The sequence below is a fragment of the Hypanus sabinus genome, unplaced genomic scaffold (assembly GCF_030144855.1).
Source record: "Hypanus sabinus isolate sHypSab1 unplaced genomic scaffold, sHypSab1.hap1 scaffold_734, whole genome shotgun sequence".
NCBI lineage: Eukaryota > Metazoa > Chordata > Chondrichthyes > Myliobatiformes > Dasyatidae > Hypanus > Hypanus sabinus.
Window position 1 is genome coordinate 193,345 of NW_026781585.1, and position 18,565 is coordinate 211,909.

Here is an 18,565-nt window from a genome sequence, read left to right on the forward strand (position 1 = left end):
TAAAGTTGTTTTTATGCTGAGTTCGTATCAGTGTCAAGTGTGACCAGGTGGTGTGATTCTTCCCTTGAGGCTATAGAATGGGTTCAAGGTCCAATCTTGTGAACAGTTCAAATTCTAGGATGCTATTTCAATGCAGCTCTGAAGCAATCCAGGCAGAGTTGTTAAAGCCTCTTGAGTGATTTCCATGTACCTTGGAAAAGATGGGCAAGTTCTCCCTGGTGTTCAGTCCTTGTCCTTTCTATCAGTGTCATTATCAAACACATTGTCGTAACATTGCTGCATGAGTGAGATTGGATGCTGTTTTTTCAATTTATCAGAAACTGTACTTCTAAAATACCTCAATGACAGAGAAATGGTTCAGGACAGCCCAATCAGAGCATAATACATTCAATGGCCACTTTATTATGGACACCCGTACATCCCACTACACTTGTTAGTGCCGATATCTCATCATCCAAAATTTTCGATGTAACTTAATGCATAAAAGCATGCAGGAATGGTCAGGAGATTCATTTGCTGTTGAGACCAAACATCAGCATAGAAGAGAAATGAGATCGTAGTGACCTTGACCATGGATTGATCACATGTGCCAGGCAGGGTGGTTTGAGAATCTCAGAACCTTCAGCGACTTTCATGTACAAGAGATTCCAGCGTTTAAAGATAAGTCATCTGATCTTTGGCAGTTCTATGGGTGAAAATATTTGTTTCTGTGATATGTCAGACTGTTTAAGGTGACAGAAAGGTGCTATTAACTCAAATTACGACATGTTAAATCAATGGTGTGCAGAAGAACATCTCATGAACATGGAATGTCGAAACTAATTTAACGTCATTGCTGCTTGTGTAGTTTAGGAGCCAACATGTCTAATGATATTGTGAGAGATTTAAAATTCTAATTGGAATCTTGACCTTGAGTTTAGAAATAGCAAGTTGTAAATTGCAAAGGATTTAACCAACAGCTACAAACTAACAGTCAAACATGTCAGTTTGCTATGAAAATGCTTTGAGAACATAGAACAATGACGAGTACAGCACAGCACCAGGCCATTTGGGCCACAATGTTGTGATGAACTAGCTATAAAGCAAATCAAAAACACCCAAACACTAATACTTCCTGCCTATACCATGTCCATACCCTCCATCTTCCTGCAATCCTCTATCAGATTACCCCTCAGCCTTTGGAGCTCCAGTGGAAACAACATTTTATTACGCCTCCTGTGATAGCACACACCCTCTAAATGAAGCAGCATCCTGGTAAACATATTCTTCACCCTCTCCAACGCCTCCACATCCTTCCAAGTGTGGGGCGACCAGTACTGTATGCAGTCATCCAGATGTGTCCCAACGAGAGTCTTACAAAGTAGGAACATGACTATTGAGCTAAATTATTTGAATAATAAATGCAAGCAGGTTGTAAGCCTATTTCTAAACAACATACCAACTTGTGTAGCTACTTACAACTAGCAATGAACTAGGATGCCATGATCTCTCTGCTCAGCAACACCAAAGGACCTTGCCCATAACAGTGTTCTGTCTTGCGTTTGCCTTACTGAGGTGCAATTCGTCACATTTATCTGGGTCAAATTCCATTTGCCATTTCCCAGCCTATATCTGCAATTGATCTACATTTTGCTGTATTTATTGCCAGTCCTCCACACTATCCACAGCTCCATCAATTGTTTAATCATCTGCCAATTTACCAATGAAGCCATCTCCATTTAATGCTTGTCAATAATTATTTCAGAAAGACTCAGACAAATCAGATTTACCTGTAACGAAGAAATCGAAGTTGCTTTCTTTGAGCTGCTGTATCAGATTTCGGTGGTTGTCCCCTATATATTGTGATTCAGGGAGGGGAACAACCTCAAATGGAGTATTTTGCAATGGCGCAAATATTTGGATAAACATGTTTGTGAAGAGTAATCAATGCACTGTGACTATGAACAAACAGTTCATATCTTAGTGTATTCAAATGGGGATCTTATATACTCACTGTGCCTGGAGATGAAATCCACATATTTACAAAATCAAAGTGAACACTCTTACTGTTAGGAGAAGTAAGAACCAAGATGCACTTATACCTCATCCGTAGCATGGACTCTCAAATTGCACCGTCCACTGCAATCTTGGTCAGCAACCAATAATTTCCTATCTTTTTCCTTCCTGTGTTCCTCAGGAGTAGAGTGACATTTGTGATTTCCCGGTCACGGGGAGCAATTCCTGACTAATTATTCTTGCACTATGAATGCCTTCACAATCGCTTCAGCCTCTTTTTGCGAATCCGTGATGTCTTGTCCATCCACCGTCAGGATTTACAACTCTCCAAGCAATATCTCCTTATTAAAAGTGATGATACTCAATGCCGCCCAGGCTTCAATTTCTGGCATCTCTTCATGTCGGAAAACATTGGAGACTGACACAAAGTACGTGTACAGTTCTCTGCCGTTTCAGTGTATCTGACAACTTCTCCAGTGTCATTTCCCAGAGGTCCAATATCCATTCTACACTCTCTTTTACTGTTTATACATCTGTAAAAGTACTCTTTGTATCCTCTTTAATATTCACAAAAAGAATTAGGTTTAATATCACTGCTATATGTCTTGAAATGTGTTATGCTCGAGAAGTACATCGTAATACATTATAATAAAACCAGTAAATCACAGTTAGATTTCTATAAAAATAGTATAAAAAAGTTAAATAAGTAAGAAATCCGATGTCAGATGGGAAGAGGCTGTCGCTGAACTATTGAGTGTGTGCCTTCAGGCTCCTGTACCTCCTCCATGATGGTAGAAATGGGAAGAAGGCATGTCCTGGGTGGTGGTGGTCCTTCATGATGGATGCTGCCTTTTTGAGGCAGCGCTCGTCAGTGATGTCATGGATGCTATTATTTCATCCATATTTTTCCTTAATTCTATTGTAATTATTCTGCACATTATTCTACACCTTCTGCATTATTAATGTTTTACCTTATCCTACCTCATTACACTGTGTAACGATATGATTTGATTTGTCTCAAGGGTATACATGCAAAAACATTCACTATTGCGGTACCTATGGCAATAATAAAAACATTCCAATTCCAATCTGTTGAACCCACTTCCCTGCTATTTAGTGAAATACTGTCCACAGCCCTAGTTATGTGATTTGTCAGGACTTCAGACCTAGCATGTTTCAGCTGGAACCTGTCCAATCAAATCATCTCCATCCTTCCGCAATAGTGGAAGCAAAGTACCATGAATCTAAGCATTCTTCTCTTCCTCCAGCCAGCCCTCCTGTCACCCGCAGCCATTGGATCGTCTTGACTTAAGGAGGGACAGCTGTAGCCTAATAGGGGGCAGGTGTTTATAAGGGACTCGGGGACTGAGCCTGGGTGTGGGTTGTCCTACTCCGAAGCCGGTTTAACCCGATCTGTACCTGGGCTGCCGGCTCTGAATTCTGCTCTTTCCCTGGTTGCCGGCTGCTCGGAATCCTGTTTTGCCCTGTTGCCGGCCTCTTCTGCATATGTTCTGTCCGGTTGGACTTGTTCCACTGCTTCTCTCGTGTGCGCTGGTCCCGCTGTTCCGCCTTAGTCGCCTTGCCTGCGCTGTCACGCTGTTGGTTGCCCTTCCCAATAAACCGGTGTATCACGGTAGCCCTACTGCTCACGTGGACGCAGCTTTCTTCTGATTCCTTGCCTCCCTCAGGCAGGCCCGGCTGGACTGCCGCTGCCCGGTGGGGATTCTGCCCTTTCCACCCATTGCTCACTAAGGGTTGTGCCCCGCACCTGCCCAGGTGTCCGCTCCTTGCAGATGCCTCCGTGTTTTTAGCCTGGGAGGTGGCCCTGCCCGGGATCCATGCGGCCCGCCACGAGCTCTGGGATCCTCCTGCCCTATCACGAAATCGGGGATCCAGCCCCGCCTGCATAAGCCCCTGCATGCCACGGCATCCCCATCCTGTCCTACCCCTAGTACTTCAGTGCCTGCGTTCTGCATTCGGGTCCAATCCTGTCCCCGTCCTGACAAGCTCCTGGAGACTTGATACTATCAAAAGGCCTGTCAGGAGGCAGATAAGAGTCAGGAGTCTAGATGTAGGGATGAGAGTGATGAAAAACCAGAATGGGTAAGGATGGGATTTCTCTATTAGGTCTCCAGATAAAGTTTGAATAACCAACAGACTTATGATCTGTTATGGCTTCTGTCACATGAAGTGGATGTTTTTCACTGGGTACTGTAAAACAAATGGAAAGTTAAAAACAGTATATTCCACGAATGGATGGTTACGTACTCGTGACATGACAGTGGTACCCTTGTCACTTGACAGGGGTTGAAGCTGTACTGGACTTGAGGTAATGGTCTTGTGATGGTGAAATGACGTCATTTTCCCGCCAGTAGAGATCATGTGACAGTTTTTTTTTACTGGTTATAAAAGGAAGACCCCACCCTGTGAGGAGGGGCAGCTCGTGGCTGGATTTGTCAAGTTGATTTCATGCCACTGCGTGATTTAATGGGATGACGCAGTTTAGCTGAAGGTTGAAGTTTTATCAAATGCCAAAAGCTTAAAAGATCATTGCCAGCAGGTTCTTGAAATACTGCTAGTTCCGAAATCAGTGGAGAGTGAAGATCGAAGATCGAGGAGGATCTATTTCGACGGTGAAACGGGTTCGACCTTATTTAATCCTTAATCGAAAGGATTTCGTGGACTGTTCACGTGTTAATCTCTGCGGGAAAGCCGGAGATTGAGGACAGTGTGATAAAGGAAAGGTCAGTGCCTTTAAGCCGTTCCATTTTGTAAATTCGTCGTGGGAGAAGTTCGACATCGGGTATCGAAGTGAAGCGACGTGAAAGAAAATTTAAATAGTCTTATAAAGTCTCTCCTTTTAGCTGAACTGTGAGCATATCGAACTTTTGGCAATACTACTTTCAAGAACTGTTTTTGCAATATCGCTTTAAGGACTGTTTGAGCTGCCGCACAGCAGCTGTTTCCGGTTACGTTAGTGTTTGGTTACTTTTGGGGGGGTTTGTTTTCTGTGTTTAATAAACGTGTTATTTGTTATACAGAACCCCTTGCCGAACATATATTCATTGTTGCCGGAATACGTAACAGGATGACGTCAGCTTTTCTGTCAATGCAGAATCATCTCACCCACTTCCACGTAGCAAATCAGTGGTCAGCACTTTACACCACTTAATATCTTTGAATCCAAACCCCAGCTCCTGAAGGGAAAAAGGTAGGTCATCGGGCATCGTGAATAAATTATTGAGATTTATTTCTCGTCAGCTGAGGAATACTATGTTACCCTGCAGACTTTGTATGAATTGAACGAGCTGGTCTTTGTGCAATAGATGTCAAGTCTGATCTCTAATTGCGACTAATACGTATCTGTGGAGGGAAATCCCCATAACTGGACAACTGTAAATCCTGCATTGGACTCAGCCGACGGCCCCTGTGCTCCACCATAGACTTTCCATAGAGTCCAAAAAGAGAGAGTGACATTCCACAGATCTTCCCAGTTCACAAGCTGGGAAATCCCCTGGCTAAATTCATCTCAGATTTACTAAGTACAAACTAAGTTAATAGACATGTTTTTACCATTTAGAAGACATTTGGACATGTGCATTGATTAGAAAGGTTTAGAGGGTCATTGAGGGCAAATAAGAAGCTCATTCAGGTAACTTGCTCAGCGTGGATGTGTTTGGCCGAAGTGCCTGTTTTCTGTGCAGTATATTTCTCCAAATCTATTTTATTAAGTAGTTCAGATTATTTTCTTTTTGTAATAGTGGACATGTGTTTTCAGCCGATGAATCTTTAAAACTGAGTTTGTGGAAAAAGCTGCCGATGTCAGCAGAGCAGCTGCTCGCTCTGGAACTGGCCCTGTGCTCTTTTGAGTCAAGCTGATGTGCAGTCAGCTGGCAAACCAGTGCAGAGAATCAATTGTCAAACTGATCTACTGTCACTGGTGCTTCCAGCTCCCCTGTGAGCTGACTCCGTTATCGAGTGTGACTTTATATATAGTAAGCAGCACTCAGCTTTCGGGCTTAATACTGAATTAACCCCATGGACTGGCGTTATGAAGTGTCTGTGGGCCAAGATGGAAACATACCCAGATGAATTGTCCTAGGCCATTCTGAGCATGTTCTCCAGAGAAAAATTGTATTAAGAGGACAGCTTGCATAATGTAGATTTTGAGTGAATGATGAGTGATAATCTCAAACACTTTAGAATCTCAGTGTTTCCTGTGGGACTACTAAACCTGTTCCACTATCCAGCAGAGATCAGAGGCTGGTCACTGTCTGAACTTGATACATTCATGGTGTTCTTTGCCTTACATCCACATCAGGTTTAAAAATTTTACTGGTGTTTATCTGCTGCACCTATATTTCCAGTATGCTCATCGCTACCCTTTCAGTGACAGATCTGAATGCCACTCGTATTGACCCAGACATTTACATTCGGACCTAAAATATCCTCTTCTACACCTCACCAATTGTTCACTTACATCGAAACAGTGCATCGTATTCCAATATATTTTATGTGCAGTCACAAAAAGTACAAATTGATCAATGTATATTTCACCCTTTGTGTGTTCTACTGGTGCCTGTCGACCATGTGGCCTTGCTTATCTTGTTGCTGCTCAGTTCTGTTATTCAGCTGATGGAAGACTGATGTATCATAGAGGGAGAAAGATGAACTTAGAGAAATGGAGACTGCAAGAACTGCTTCTGTTCTCAGCTATTCTCCATGACAACAAGAATTCTGGACTGGCTGGTTGACAGGACACGCTCAAGGAACAAAGACAGAATGAATGTTAACAACGTTTGAGGGCAGCATTAGTGAAATAACAAAGTTAAATTTGTTCAGGTCTCGTACCACACATCCGCCAATCTGTTTGACACCCACAATCTTTAGGAATTAAATGCTGGAGCTTCAGGTCTACGACTGCCAGATTGGGTAACAGCTTCTTCCCTCAGGCTGAGAACCTAATAAATATCCTCGCACCACCAAGGTCTCATCACGAGCAATGTGAGCTGTTTATTGTTTACTGTTTACTCTTTACAATTCACCCGTGCTGCCCACTGCATGTATTGTGAATTTTATTTTAGTCATTTATTTGTGATAATGGTGTGTTAAAATGTGCTGTGCTTTGTGGGTATATGTTTTCTGAGTGCACCATGGTTTGGAGGAACATTTCTTTATTTGGTTGTCTGTACTTGAACTTGAGTTACTGAACCTGTTGAGCTAGTGTATTTGTCGGTGTAGGTTAACAATGCACAAATTACAGAAGTGGAGGAAAGTCAAATTCACCTATGCAGACTGAGGTAGATCCACTTTGCTTCTGATACTTTTGAGTATAAGTTGGGCTCTGGAAAACTCAGGGTTAACAAACAGAGGCCAAGTGTATTTTGAAAAGGCATTTACATTTAGGAAGAGATCTCACTGTTCATGGCTCTGGGAGAAATTCATTGAAACAGGCGGGTTTGTGGATCTTGGATATGAAGTAGAAATGTTGGTTATGGGGTTAGGGTACTATTATGTTGGTGGCAGTCTAACATGTCTGGTGCTATGAAAATGCTTTGAAAACAATGCAGAGTACTGTTGGGGGAGACAGTCTATGGGGGAAGCAACTATGGTGGCACTTCTGACACAGAGTCTGCCCCTGTGACTCAGATGACAGGGACATCAAAGATGCAATAATAACAGGGTTGACTTAGTGGGCGATTTTAATTTCCCAAATATTAATTAGCATCTCCATCGAGCAAGGGGTTTAGATGGAGTGGCATTGTTAGGTGGGTTCAGGAAAGTTTCTTGCCAAAATATGATGATAAGCCTACATGAGGAGAGGCTGTACTTGATCGAGTATTGGGAAATGAACCTAGTCAGGTGTCAGGTCTCTCAGTGGTAGAGCATTTTGGAGATAGAGATCACAATTCTATCTCCTTTACCATGACATTGGAGAGGGATAGGAACAGATAAGTTAGGAAAACGTTTAATAAGAGTAGGGGGAAATATCATGCTATCCGGTAGGAACGTGGAAGCTTGAATTGGGAGCAGATGTTATCAGGAAATGTATGGCAGAAATGTGGGAAATGTTCAGTGGATGTTTGTGTGGATTCCTGAAGAGATGTGTTCTAATGAGACAGGGAGAGGATGGTACGGGACAGGAACCATGGGGTACAAATGCTGTTGTAAATCTAATCAAGAGGAGAGCAAAAGCTCATGAAAGGTGCGAAAGACTAGATAATGATTGAGATCTAGAAGATTGAGGCCAGAAGCGGCCAGGTGAAGGATTGATGAGCAGGATAAAGGAAAACCCCAAGTCATTATACAATGACAGGAATAGCAAGGGGATAAGACGTGAGAGAATAGGACCAATAAAGATTGCCGGGGGATACGTGTGAATGGAACACAGGCGACTGTGGAAGGCGAGGGGTGGAGCCCATGGCAATGATATTTGCTTCATGAATGGGGACAGAAGAAGTTCCGGAGGATTGGAGTGTTGCAGATCTTGTTCCATTATTCAACAAAGGAAGCAGAGTTAGCCCGGGAAATTGAAGACCAGTGAGTCTTACTTCAGTTGATGGTTAGTACTTTGGTGGAGAGATCCCATGAGGTCGAATTTATAAACATATGGAGAGGTATAATATGATTATAAATTAAAAGCATGGCTTTGTCAAAGAAGGTTGTGCCTTATGAGTCTGATTGAATTTTTTGAGGATGTAACTAAATATATTGATGAAGGTAGAGCGGAAAACGTAGTGTATATGGACTTTAGTAATGCAATTCATATGATATCCCATGGAAAGCTTATGGAGAAACTAAGCAGGCATGGGATCCAAGGGACATTGCTTTGAGCATCCAGAACTAGCTTGCCCACAGATGGAAAAGTGTGATTTTAAACGAGGCATATTCTGCATAGAGTTCGGCGACCAGTGGTGTGCCTCAGGGACCTGTTCTGGACGCCCTTCTCATTCTGATTTTTATAAATGGTCTAGATGAGGAAGTGGAAGAGGATTTAGTAAATTTGCTGATGTCACAGAGGTTGGGCGTGTTGTGGATAGTGTGGAAAGCTGTCAGATTTCACAGCAGAACATTGATATGGTGCAAAACTGGGCCGAGAGTTGGCAGATGGAGTTCAACAAAGATAATGTGAGGTGGTTCATTTTGGTAGGTGAATTATGATGTCAGAATATAGTATTAATAGTAAAATTCTTGGCAGTGTGGAGGAACAGAGGGATCTTGGGGTCCAGGTCCATAAGACACTCAAAGCTGCTGTTCAGGTTGACTGTGGTTGATGAGACATACGGTGCATTGGCCTTCACCAACTGTGGGATTGAGATCAAGAGCCGAGAGGTTAATATTGCAGCTATATAGTACCCCTGTCAGTCCCCACTTGGAATACTGTGTCCACTTCTGGTCGCTGCACAAAAGGAAGAATGTGGAGACTACAGAGAGGGTGCAGAGGAGATTTACGAGGATGGTCCCGGTAGTGAGGAGCATGCCCATTGAGAATAGATTGAATGATCTTGTCCTTTTCTTCTCAGAGCAACGAAGGATGAGTGGTGACATAATAGAGGTGTATAAGATGATCAGGGGCTTTGTTTGTGCGGATAGTCAGAGGTCTTATCCCAGGGCTGAAAAGGCTAATGTGTGAGGGCACATTTTGAAGGTGTTTGGAAGTAGATACAGAGGAGATGTCAGGGGTAAGTATTTTAAGCAGTGAGTGATGAGTTCGTGGAATGGTGCAGGAGGATACAATAGGGTATTTGAAGAGACTCCTGGGATGGAACATGGAGTTTAGAAAAAATAGAGGGCTATGTGTAATCCGGGGTAAATTCGAAATTCAAAAAAATGTTCGGTAAACCATTGTGGGCCAAAGGACCTGCATTGTGGAGGAAGTTTTCCATGTTCTATGTTCTAAATGCTCTTCATATTACAAGACATTCAATCCTCGGTTTTATATTCTGATTCTCTTGAAATAAAATTTTACACGGCATTTACCTTCCTGACCACAGAATCAACCAACAAATTAAGTTTTCAAATGCTGCACAGGAATCCCAAATGCTTTTGCACTTCAGATTTTTATGTTTTATTTCCATTTAGAAAGCAGTAAAACTTTCATTTCTTCTAACAAAGTTTACAACCATAAACCTCTCAACATTGGATTCATCTGCCACTTATTTGACCATTCCCTTAATGTATCGAATTCTTCTGTATCTTCCCTATTCTTTCAAATCTACCTGCCGATTCACTTATCTTTGTATCGTCTGCAAACTTTGCAACAAGGCCATCAATTCCATCAGGTCCATCAATCCCATCATTCAAATCATTCTCATATAATAAAAAAAAATTGGTCACAACACAAAGCCATGAGGAACACCAATAGTCAGGGTAATGAATCAGAAAAGGATCCCATTCTCCCCGCTCTTTTCCTCCTGCTAAGCAGCACTTCTTGAATCCGTGCTGGTATCTTTTCAATAATACCATGGGTTTATAGTTTATTAAACAGCCTTATGTGTGGCAGCTTGTGAAAAGCCTTCTGAAAATCTATGTCCACAACATCAACGTATCTACATCGACACAACATCAACATATTTGTCTATCTTATTTTTTTCTTTCTTCAAAGAATTCCAACAGATTAGTCAGGCAAGGTTTTCTCAAGGAAACCATGCCTCCGACAAGCTATTCGTGCCTCCCAGAATCCCTAAACCACATCCTTTACAATCAACTCCAACATCGTCCCTACCACTAAAGTCTGATTATCTGGCCCCTTGTTTCCTATCTTCTGCCTTTCACATTTCTTAAAGAGTGGGGCGACTGGGACGTTCCGGAGTTTGGAGAAAAATTCCAGTCCCATCATGCTCGGAGTCTCTTTACATCCACTGAGTGGAAAGCTTGGGATATTCCCGACTGATCGAGTTTCTTTTCACGGTTCAAAGACCGATAGGCTTGGGAATTGATCATTACAAATTGTCCTGTGATTACACAGCTTGTACCTTGGTTTACTAGGTGGCGCAGCTTGAGGGGATGGAAGTCCTTGTTCCATCTTGCATCTCAATAAATAAGTAAATAATAGATTTGGGGCATCACATCTGAACTGCGGAGGAATTTGGGGTGGGAGAAAAAAAATGATCAGTGGTCCTGGTCCAGGTGAGTCCAGCAAATAGGATAACCACTGAAAAGTGACTGCTAAGCAGCTAAGAAATAAATATAGGAATCAGAATCAAAAGGTTAATATACTCTGCATTGTTATGTAAAGTGCGTGCGCTTGTTACAGGATCAATTAGATTAGGGAGTTAAAAGTGTGCCTCAAAGACTGGAGGAAGATTGCTGATATTCATGATACTTTGGTCCCACTTTTGGGGAGGAATGGAGATGATTTGATTGGACAGGGTACAGCTGAATCATGCTCGGACTGAGGTCCTGACAAGTCACATAACTACGGCTATAGACAGTCTTTCACTAAATTGCAGGGAAATGGGTTCAACAGATTGGAAATGATATGGATAATGTTTAAGTGTATCTTGTTTCTCACATCTTCTGGCAGCAATAGTGTTAACTTTGATGTCTAAATATGTGGATTTGATCCCAGGGACAGTGCGGACATACGACCCCCAACTGACGACACTGAGTCAGGACCTGTTTGTTCATGGTCACCTTCAATTGATTATTCTTGGCAAACTTGTTTATCCAAATAGAAGCTATTTACATAGAGCTTGATAAGGGTAGGCAGTGCGTGTATCTACATTGATTTTACTCAGGCGCTGGGCAAAGTCTTTTTGGATGGTAATCCGGAAAATTCAGATGCATGTGGTTGGCAAGGAATTGGCTGTTTGGAGTCAGTACTGGCTTTCGCATAAGAGACAGGAGGAGTGGTTAAAGGAAAACATTGGAGCTGGAGGTCTTCGATTAGTGGAGTTTCACAGCGATCTATTATGGGACCTCTGCTGCTTGTAATGTCTCTAGATGTCCTGGATGAAAATGTAGATGGATTCGTTAGTAAATTAGCAGATGATACCAGGACTGACGGAGCTGTGGATAGTACAAGGGAGTGGCAATAAATACAACAAAATATAGATCAGTTGCAGATATAGGCTGAGAAATGGCAGATGGAATTTGACCCAGAGAAATGTGAGCAACTGCAACTCTGCAGGGCAAATGCAAAGAGACAGAACTCTGTTATGGACAAGGTCTTTTAGAGTGTTGCTGAGCAGAGATCATGGCATCCCCATTCATTGCTAGTTGAATGTAGCTACACAGGTTGATATGTTGCTTCAGAGAAGCTTACAGAATGCTTTCATTTATTTGTCCAGGTACTGAGTTCAAAATTCATGTTCCAACTTGGTAAAACTCTCGTTGGGCCACGTCAGGATCACTGCATAAAGTTCTGGTGGCCCCACACTTGGAAGGATGTGGAGGCTCAGTAGAGGGTGCAGAGTATGTTTACCAGGATGCTGCCTCAGTTAAAGGGTGTGTACTATCACAAGAGGGGTAATAAAATAGTTGTTTTCACTGCAACTCCAGAGACTGAGAGGTGATCTGATGCAGAAAGATGGAGGGATTTGGACATGGTGTAGGTAGGAGGGATTAGTGGGTTTGGTTTACCAATGACGGACTGGGCCATATTTACTACTACTGACAGGCTTTTCCGTACAATGGCATTGATGCTTCCATATCAGGCCACGAGAAAACCAGTCAATATACTCTCTAACAAACAACTGTGGAAATTTGTAAATGTTTCAGCTAACATGTCAAATTTTGTCAAGCTTCCAAGAAAGTATAGCGTTTTTGGTGACATTCAAAATCTACTCAAATTTCTATTGAAATATAGCCGCCGAAATACCTTCTTTACCACAGCATAAATATGTTGGGTCCAGGTTAGGTCCTCGGATATTTTCACACCCAGGAACTTAGCTCCCTCATTTAATTTCTGATCCCTCCATGAGGATTGGCGTGTGTTATTCTCTCAACTATTTTCTGTCACCTGTCCTCATACCTGAACCCTTTTCAGTGCAACAGCACTCCAGAAAGCATGCTGTGGAATTCTTCCATGGGCAACAAAGTCAATAGTCTGAGATAACGGAGCTGCAAGCTGAATTCACTGTTCTTTGTTTCTTGTCAATTCACAGGAAAATATGTGCGAAAGTCTGAGATGCATATTCCCACATAGCTGTCCAGAACACAGCAGGTAACCGTTTGGTAAGTAAAGATCTGTTAAGAGCTCGTAAGAACAATGCATTCCAGTCATCCACAACTCTCTGAGTCAAAAGCCTACCTCTCATGTGCCCCTTGAACCCATGCCTTCTCACTCTAGATGCCTGCCCTTTGGTATTTGACATTTCAACCACGGGAAACAGATACTCCCTGTCTAATCTATCTGTGCCTCTTTTAAACTTATAAACTTTTATCTGATCCCGCCTCAGTCTCTGGTGTTCCAGAGAAAACATTTCAGCTTCCTTTCCAATTGTATCCAGTCTCAATTGTAAGCCAAGCTGATGCTAAGGAAATACACCTCCAGAAATATGATTTTGATTTCTGCAATGAGTATGTGTGTGTATGGCAAATATCCATCAGCATTTCCTGGTGAATGATTCAGAGCACACGACTAATGATAAGAGGATGTTCATCATGACATTGGAGTTGTTTCCTTCTGTGTAATAAAGTACTTCAATTTGCTGCATCCGACTACCACTTCTGAGCTGTTATAATTTGAGAATGAAAAATGCTAAAAGTCCAAGTGCAACTATTATATTTATATTTTCTGCCAATTACACTACTGACAGTTAGGGCAGAAATAAATGTCTTCCTTCTCTGGCCGTGGTCAGGGCTTTCTTCACCATGTCACTAGCTTCCTCTTGGGTTTCAGTGCAGTCCAGTACACATCCCACGTGGAGACTGAGGAGAAGCCTTACACTCAGATCTAGAATAATTCTTCATTGCTGTTTCTGGAGCAGTTTGGTCTTACTAGTCAGAGTTGTTATTCCTTGGCTGAACGCCCAGACCCGTGGACCTCTCTTAGCCTGGCCTCTACTTATTGACCTATTTGGTACGGCTGATACTGCCGAGAGCCAAAGCGGAAGCCCCTGTCTCCAGACAACATAGAACTCAGGGTCATTGAGGCACAATGGCCTCCAAACCTAAAGCTTGTGGTCCTCTTTCAGGCCTTTATTTTTTGCTATCCCTTATTTTAAGCATTGACACAATTTAACATTCATCATAAACCACTTCCTCCTGTATCCAAACCTTTATGAATCAGGTTTTCTATCCGATTCAATGTTAAATGTTTATTTTATAACATTTTTATGGCTCCAAGCTTTCAGTAACAAATGAATATTGCTGACCTTGTATTGTAGATTGGGAATTGCACAGAGGGTTAGGATCACCTAAAGTCTGGATGGTGACAATCTTCAATCTTCCACGACTCTTCAGTCAGTGATAAATGGATGCTTTAGTTGTGTCAAAATAATTCGTCATCGGCTAAGCACTATCTCTGAGCTTAGTCTATTTATTTACTCGTTGAATAATTCACGTCTTCCTGTTGGAATTCTTTGAGGAGAATACAAGTAGGATAGATAAATGGGATGCAGCGGATTTTGTTTATCTGGACGTCAGGAAGGCCTTTGACAAGTTACCACACAGATGGCTGATTACAAAAGTAAGAGCCCATGATATTACTAGAATGTTATTAACATGGTCAGGTCATTGGCTGATTGGTAAGAGGCAGCAATTGGGAATAAAATGCTCCTTTTCCGGTTACCTGCCAGTGGCCAGTGGTGTTCCACAGTGGTCGGTGTTGGGATCACTTCTTTTTTTTTGCTGTATATAATGACTTATATGATAGAATAGATGGCTGTGTTGCCAAGTTTCAGATGTTAGAAAGATTCGTGGAAGGGCATGTAGTGTTGAGGAAACAGGTAGAATAGGAACATACAGAACGTAGAATTGCAACAGCACAATACAGGCTTCTTGGTCCACAAAGCTGTGTCAAATATGTCCTTTCTTTAGAACTTTTGCATTATGCCGATGACCTTTTGCTTTAAATTTGTAATGTTAAGACTTCATTACCTTTCGTACTTCCTTCATTCTCCTGTTTTTGCCAGTTTTCAGGACATAAAATAAATTTTCATAAGAATGAAAATTTTCCTTTGAATAATTTGGTATCAATTAATAGCAACCTTACTTTTAAAATTGTAAGAAATCAATGTAAACACAAGGAAATCTGCAGATGCTGCTAATTCGAGAAACACACACAAGATGAAGGTGGAACGCAGCAGGCCAGGCAGCATGTATAGAAAGAAGCATTGTCGATGTTTCGGGCCGAGACCATTCGTCAGGACTAACTGAAAGAAAAGATAGAGATTTGAAAATAGGAGGTGGAGGGGGAAATGCAAAAATATAAGAAAAGACCTGAGCGGGTGGGTTGAAGCAAAAAGCTAGAGAGCTGATTGGCAAAAGGGATACAGGGCTGGAGAAGGGAAAGGAACATGGGACGGGAGGCCTAGGGAGAAAGAAAGGTGGAGAGGAACACCAGAGTGAGATGCAGAACAGGCAGCGTGATGGACAGAGAGAGAACAAAAAGTGGCGGGGGCGGGGAAATAACTAAATCAGGGCTAGGGTAAGAAGGCGAGGGGCATTAACGAAAGTTAGAGAAGTCAATGTTCATGCCATCAAGTTGGATGCTGCCCAGACGGTATATAGAAAAAGGAAGACATCTCCTTCGTCCTGGAATGAAAAGCCTCATCCCAAGAGCAGATGCGGCGGAGACGCAGGAATTGCGAAGAGGGGATGACATTTTTGCAAGAGACATAGTGGGAATACAAATAGTCCAGGTAGCTGTGAGATTCAGTCGGCTTATAGAAGATATGTGTAGATAAGCCGTCTCCAGAGATGGAGACAGGTAGATCAAGAAAGGGGAGGGAGGTGTCGGAAATGGACCAGGTAAATTTGAGAACAGGATGGAAGTTGGAGGGAAAGTTAATGAAATCAACGTGTTCAGCATGCGTGCAGAAAGCAGCACCAATGCAGTCGTCGATGTAGCGAAGGAAAAGAGGGGGGCAGATACTCGTATAGGCTTGGAACATGGACTGCTCCACAAAGCCAACAGAAAGGCTGACGTAGATGGGACCCATGCGGGTGCCCCTGGCTGCACCTTTGGTATGGAGGAAGTGGGAGGAGCCAAAGGACAAATTATTGAAAGTGAGAACGAATTCCTCTAGACGGAGGTGAGTGGTGATAGACGGGAATTGGTTTGGTCTGGAATCCAAAAATAATCGGAGAGCTTTAAGACCTTCTTGGTGGGGGATGGAGGTATATAGGGACTGCACATCTATGGCGAAAATAAAGCAGTGGGGGGCAATAGAACTAAAAATCACCGAAAAAATTCAGAACATGAGAAGTGTCACGAACATAGGTGGGAAGGGATTGAACAAGGTTGGATAAAACTGTGTCAGGATACGCAGAAATGAGTCCGGTCGGGCAGAAGCAAGCTGAGACAATAGGTCTACCTGGACAGGCAGGTTTGTGCATCTTGTGCAGGAGGCTGAGACGGGAAGTACGGGGTGTGGGAACTATGAGATTGGTGGCAGGGGATGGGAGCTCCCCTGAGCTGACAAGGTTGGTGATGGTTTGGGAGACAGTGGCCTGGTGCTCCTTAGTAGGGTCATGATCGAGGTGTAAGTAAGAGGAGGTATCAGTGAGTTGTCGCTGTGCCTCGGCCACGTAGAAGTCAGTACACAAGGCCACGACAGCGCCCCCTTATCAGCGGGTTTGATACTGAGTTTGGGGTTGGAGCGGAGAGCAGAGCTTTCGGAAGAAGTGAGGTTGGAAGTGGAACAAGTGGAAGTCCAGATGGTTGATGTTCCGTCAGCAGCTAGCAATAAAGAGATCCAGAGCAGGCAGAAGACCAGAGCGGGGTGTTGATGAAGAGGAGTTTGGTTGAAGACGGGTCATCGGTGGGGGTGGGAGTCCTTGCCGAAGAATTAGGCTCGTAGACGGAGCCGGCGGAAGAAAAGTTCAGCATCATGGCGTACGTCGAACTCGCTGAGGTGTGGGCGAAGGAGCACAAAGATGAGGTCTTTACTGAGGACAGAGCACTCTGCCTCAGGGAGTTGAATGTCGGAGGGGATGGTAAATTCCCGGCACGGTTGAGAGATAAGATCACAGGGGAGAGGCTGGTGAAGTCGGTGGAGAGGGGAGGATTAGGGTGAGAGGAAGGTGGAGCCTCTGAGGGTCCAGGAGCTGACGATGGGATTGAGGGAGAGGAGAATGCAGAGTGGTGCTTGGGGAAGGTCAGACAGGAGTCACAACCGCTGCACGTGAAGACCCGGCCTGGTGTTCAAGGCTGGAGTCGCAGTTGGGGTCTGCGCAATTGCGCTGAAGGTGTCCATGGTCGTTGGAACTGGCATTGATGATGCTGGAGTCCGGGTTTTGAATATGCCCTGGGTTGCTGTGGCAGCCGAGATCGACGGCGGGGCCATTCCATGGTCTTTGGAACCAGCATTGATGGTGCTGGAGTCCGGATTTTGAATATGCCCTGGGTTGCTGTGGCAGCCGAGATCGACGGGGGGCCATTACATGGTCTTTTGAACCAGTATTGATGGTGCTGGAGTCCGGGTATGAGAGAGTGTGAGATGTTTGAGAGAGCCATGGTTTTCAAGGGACATTGGAAGATTATTTCTAAAAAGAGAAAGATCTATAATGAATATAGGCAGCATGGTGTAAATGACGTGTTTGAGGAATATAAAGAATATAAATAAATTTTCTTAAGGAAGAAAATAGAAACGCTAAAAGAAGATACGAGGTTGCTTTGGCAACTATGGTGAAAATAAATCCTAAATGTTTCTACAGTTATATCAATAGCAAAAGGGAGTCAATAGTAAGGGAGAAAATTGGTCCCTTAGAGAATCAGAGTGGACAGCTATATGTGGAGCCAAAAGAGATGGGGTCGATTTTGAACAATTTATTTTCTTCGGTATTCAATAAGGAGAAGTAAATTGTATCGTGTAAGATAAGGGAAACAAGTATGGTAGTTGTGGAAACTATGATGAGTAAAAAAGAGGAAGTACTGGCGCTTTTAACGAATATAAAATGGCAAAAGCCTTTGGGTCCTGACAGGATTTTCCCTTGGACCTTGAGGGAAGTTAGTGTAGATACAGCTAGGGCTGTGACAGAAATAGATCAAATGTCATTAGAGACGGTCAACCCTACTTCGAGACACACCGCTAATTCTGCGACACCTCTGGTGCCTGACTGCATCGGTCTCGACCATTGCTCTGGATTCATCAGCTGCGTGGAGAGCATTCACCCCTGCATGGGCAACAGCTTGCTTTATGTATCGTACTACCCTGACTTGCATATTGACTTTCATCCGCGAAGGTACAATATCCATGGTCGAACCTGACCAGCGGAGGGCCATCAACAGCATGTCTGACTATGGCCCCCTCTCCTGCTGCGATGAGGCCAAGTATATGTTGAATGAGCAACGACTCATATTCCGATTGTGTAGCCTCCAATCTCGACGGCATGAACATTGATTTCTTCAAATTCAAGAAATGAATATCCTGTGCTTCTTCCGCCCACTCCACCTCAGCGT

General features: G+C 43.2%; 1 long non-coding RNA gene across 2 annotated transcripts in view; it reads left to right on the forward strand.

The window, feature by feature from the left end:
- LOC132389999 (uncharacterized) overlaps positions 1–18,565 on the forward strand; it is a 34,643-nt gene that overhangs the window by 1,042 nt on the left and 15,036 nt on the right. Inside the window, exons 1-2 of one of the 2 annotated variants that reach the window (XR_009510748.1) lie at positions 5,044–5,206; positions 13,104–13,173. This is a non-coding gene — a long non-coding RNA (uncharacterized LOC132389999). Of the gene's footprint in view, positions 1–5,043; positions 5,207–13,103; positions 13,174–18,565 lie in introns of those variants that run through there. The other variant, XR_009510749.1, reaches the window with a different exon arrangement.